A 4874-nucleotide genomic window follows, 5' to 3' on the forward strand; every position below is an offset into this window, starting at 1 on the left:
CCCCTTCCAGGTAGAGCCTCCCTGTATAGTCCACTATAAGGAGTACTCCCCATCCCCCCTCCCTTCCAGGTAGAGCCTCCCTGTATAGTCCACTATAGGGAGTACACCCCACCTCCAGCGCTGGTTTTGAAATATCCATTTGAAAGGCAAAAGAGCTATCTGGATTTTTATTATTTTTTTTCCTTGTCTTGTAGCCTTATATAGACACAAGAGCAGGCACCTTGGACACATGGCCAGCACATGCTCTTGGTCCCAGTGCCCCAGATCTCAACCCAGGAGCAGCCAAACAAACAAATGAGTTCATGCCAAAGGGAGTTCATAAGCCAAAGTTTCTGGAGCAACTGGAAGCTTTCAAACAAAAAGAGCTGCGTCTCCCTTAGATTGCGCTGAGATGGTTCCAAGTGAAAAGAGATTGCAGGTTAGTTTTGCAGTGAACTCATTATTAAAGCCAGTGGTTATTATAATTATAGTAAATTGACTTCTTAGTGAAGGGGGTCACAGGGTGGCAGCCTGGGAGAATAGGGGGTTGACGGGGTACAGGAGGTGGGGCAAGAGAGGGCGTGGAGCGGGATACTCAAGGTGTTGGAAATCGGGAGAAATAGAGAATAGTTTGCAATATTTCATAATATTAATATTTACAATAGGAATAGAACTTGTAAAGAGGTGGAAACCACTAAGGAATGGGGCAGGAATTGGGAGTATAAGGTACATGAAGCAGGAGATTCTAATCCTCTGTTTCTCCCCTGCCTCCGTTTCATATAATGAGTCAACTTTGATAGAAGGTAATGTGCAGAATTTGTTGTCTCGACAGCAGACAGATTTATGAACTACCGGTAGGTTAATCCAAGAGTGGAAGGCCTGGCACAAAACAATATTTATCTTAAATTATCTTTCTTCTCAGGCTTTTAGGGAAGTATTTGAGTATCTGATAGAGGACTTCAAAACTTAGAAGCCTCCGCTGTCAGCAATAAAGCATGAATATGAGATGATGCTGGTTCAACAAAGAGAAAAGATCCGAGAATTGGAGCCTTTGAAGGTAATGTATATATGAATAAAAAATGTTTAGTCATTTACAAATAGGTACACCGCGGCAAAAAATTAAAAGAACTATGCATGTACATATATATGGCTACCAGAACAAAACGGTCACATGTTGTGCATGAGATGATTACTGTAAAGCTACACAGAAGTCAAAAAATCCATCCACTCAGAGGGAAGTGCCCTTTTTCATGGTAAAAAGACATATTATGGTCATAAATTGATTTTGTGGTGTAAACAAACCATGCACTCAGATGTTCATCCACACATCACAAGAGTAAGGTCAGTAACAAATGTTTGCAGTGAAGAAAGAAATGGGTTCTCACAATGTACATTGATTGGTGCTCTTCTTTTCAGAGCATGTTAGTCACAGTATCTGAAGAATGTGAGAAGAAAACCTTAGCTGTTAAACAGGAAGAAAAAATCAGGTATGTAAACAGATCCATCTGTGAGCAGGTTTACTACTGAAATAGTTATACTGCAATTTTTCACAATACACAAATTTTATTATTACTTTGCAATTGGTGAGCTGCTTGTTTTTGCTGTGTCGTATTTCCCTCCCACTGAGGAACTGATGAACAGTTTGTCTTTTAACTTTCAGACATGCTAGAGATGAGGAAAGAGAATCAAAGACTACAAAACATAATATCAAAACTAAGGTAATCCAACACTTACTGTATTACCTACAGGTAATAACGAGGGACAAAGAACTGATGGACTACATGTACCTCTCTTCAATCCAACTTTCCTGATCCCATGTAATCCTTTTAAAGTTAAAAAATGGATGAGTAACCAGAGTACATGTGAGATATAATAAGATTTTTAAAAACGTATCCTAGTTAAAAATTAAAAGATAAATGAGCTTTCGACTGCCAGTCTGTAAACTTTGACCTTTTAAAGTTTTGACTTTTTTTACCTTTTTGACTTTTTAAAGTTAATCGCAACAAAATTGGAAAAATTGATACACTCGACTTGTTGCTTGTAATGTAGCAGTAGATTTGTTAACAGCCTTAAAAAAAAGTAAATTAATTCTGAATGATTGTTATTTTTAGAGAGGAACAAGTTTCCCTTCAAGTCCAAGTAGAAAAGGTAATCTAGAATGTGTTTTTGTTGTTTTTTACTTGGAGACTGTTAATTACAGTAGAATACCTATTGCTTTCATTTCAGTTTAAAACTCTGAAGAAAGTAAATTGTTCGTTATCCAACTTCCTAATCCAACATGGCAGCAAGTGTGGGCCAAACAAGATAAAGTTGTCAACGATTCTGAAAGAAAAAATTGAGTTGGTTCAAATTCGAGAGAGCGTGCGAGAGTTCCTAGCCTGCGAACATATTACCGGCCCTGTTACCGGCCTAAGCCTAAATTTCAGATGTCTTCCTCTGGTCGTGTGCTGCCGAGTAAAGACGTGCGACCAGAGAAAGACGTCTGAAACTCAGGCTATTTTTAAATTACTTACATGTATATCAGAGAAGCAAACCTCTATTTTAATGTTTACGTTGTAGCTCCAAGAAGAACTAGCTGCCGAATACTTGAGATATAGGAACGAGTGTGATGCAAGGTAGGTAATGTAATTCTTGGTCAGTATGCTCGAAAGCCGATTTAATTTCTTTGGTATAAAAGTGTTTTTATTGCTTAATGTTTTTTAGAGATAAAGTCGACGTCGACAACTGTAGGACAGAAAATATAAACAGAAAACAACACTGAAAAGTAATCAGAATTCACCTTAATTTGTGTAGTTTGACATAAGCCTGAAAGTTTGAATGACAAAAACTACCTTATTACATACAAATTCTCAAGGCGGACACTTTTAATTTCATGAATTTCGCGATTCTAAAAAAATCGCGAAATTAAAGTGACGCGAACAATAAGTGTCGCTAACATAACATGACGTGAAAATTAAGTGACTCACTTTATATCAAACAACAAAAATTAAGTTTAGTACCCTGAAGAAAGGATTTTCAGTGTAAATGGATGTTGTCGTCAATTGACTCAAGGTCAATAACTCATGCACGTACAAACATGACCTACTTGTAGACATTGTGAGAACTGCTCTGTTGTTGCTATTGCCGAGAATAAGACCCGCTCTTGCGTTTTTGTTAATTTTGACGTTGTTGTTTCCTTGATGAAGTCGTTTTATTTAATTCAAGGGTATGTTAAATAATATTGCTAAGGAAATGTCAATTGTGTCTTACTCAAAAACGCGAATTTAAAGTGATTAAAAATACAAAGTCTTCGCAAAATCGCGAAATTTAAGTGTCGCGAAATATGCCCACTTCAAAATCGCGAAATTAACGTGTCGCGAAAATTTCATGTTATAAGGTATAGTTGAAACTCTCTCTATAAAGTTCCAAATCTGAAATCAAAATTCGTACTGTAATACACTAGGCTATTAAATTTGTCCACAAAACCTGCATTTACGGCTCGAAAGTGACCTTTTAATGCTTGATTTCCAAACATTTATATCAATGTAAAACGTTATTTTTTCTTACTTACAACAATGCTGAAAGCGTTATTGTGTGATATGATAATCGATAAACGTTTGTGTTCTCCTAATCTTATACTCTTTGTGCTTGCAACATTTCTTGCTAGACTTAATGTTTTTACTCCTTGTAGGAAGATGTTGATAGCAGACATAAATGAACTAAAATATCAACAAGAAGACGCGAAGAAACCAAACGCAGAAGAAGAAGGAGAAGGAAAAGAAGATGTTACGTTCCTCAAACTGGCGCTTAAGTGAGTAACAAAATAAATTACAGTCAGTTTAAAGGCCCCGGTTTGTCGGACACGATAAATCGGGCAGCGAATCGGCGCGCGCGAATGACTATACGATGCGCCCATGACTCCAGTCCAACAAATGGGCCCAATTCGGAAAAATATGCCACACCGATTATTGCGTGTTGGGCCCAATCTCTTACCTCGAGTCTTCATTCCTTACTGTGCAGGTTTGATGAAACGTGCGACTCTCGAACGTTCCGTGGCAGGATCGATTTTGATTGGTTTTGAAAACAATAAAAATGGCTGGAAGTAAAACTCCAAGAAGTTCGTTGAGTCACGTTTTTGAAAGCTAGGCATATGCAACTCACTGATTCAATTTGAACTCCGATATTTTCGGACTTCCCGTCAGAACTTTCCAGGTTCGCTCTTTTCACGACCGCTGGTCATAGAGAACGAAGATTCTGGGTGCGAGAACGGCGTCAGACCCAAATTAGAGAATAAAAACGTTACCTGTGAAAAAATGAAGAAAAAATATATTTGCAACGTTTTAACTGTTTTTCAAAACTTTTTACAAAAACTAGACGTTAAAAAAGTTAAGCTTTATTTTTAAGCTCTGAACTACATAACTAATTTTATCATTGCTGTCTCCAGTATATTTTACCTCTTTGAATTTGATGATCTTTGTTCTTAGCCTTCATTAAAGTCCGTTACTGGCAGTAAAGTCCATTTTCATTGCGGTTTCGTACCCTACGATGTCTTTTTGTTGTACTGTATTGGCAAAGTGATCGACGTTGCGTTTCCTTGTTGCAGAAAAGCGCGCGAGGACCTGGACGCCAAGAATCAAAAGCTTACCAGAAATGGAGGCTGATTATGGTGACGTTGTACCAAGAAGAGACTTCGAAAGACTCGAAGCTCAGTTTAATGTAAGCAACCCTCCATTCCTTTCCAGTAGAGGCTAATGTAATTCCCTTAGTCACCATTAAACTAGCCTCCCATGCAGTCGTTTTTAGGGGAGATCGTGGTTCGCTCCTTCCCACTCGATCGCCCCTAAAAACGACTGAGTGGGAGGCTACCGATTAACTGGCTCCCAATTTATTCAAATACTAACGTGATTGTTGTTACC

General features: G+C 38.1%; 1 pseudogene across 1 annotated transcript; it reads left to right on the forward strand.

The window, feature by feature from the left end:
* The first annotated feature begins 146 nt into the window (after window positions 1–146).
* Window positions 147–4674, forward strand: LOC144639880 (translin-associated factor X-interacting protein 1-like; annotated as a pseudogene). Its single transcript, XR_013568238.1, has 8 exons — window positions 147–418; window positions 902–1036; window positions 1396–1470; window positions 1621–1697; window positions 2091–2127; window positions 2539–2594; window positions 3650–3769; window positions 4562–4674. The product of XR_013568238.1 is annotated as a translin-associated factor X-interacting protein 1-like (transcript).
* Window positions 4675–4874: the final 200 nt, after the last annotated feature.

The sequence above is a fragment of the Oculina patagonica genome, unplaced genomic scaffold, assembly GCF_052425735.1.
Source record: "Oculina patagonica isolate OP01 unplaced genomic scaffold, crgOcupat unplaced1439, whole genome shotgun sequence".
NCBI classification, from domain to species: Eukaryota; Metazoa; Cnidaria; class Anthozoa; order Scleractinia; family Oculinidae; genus Oculina; species Oculina patagonica.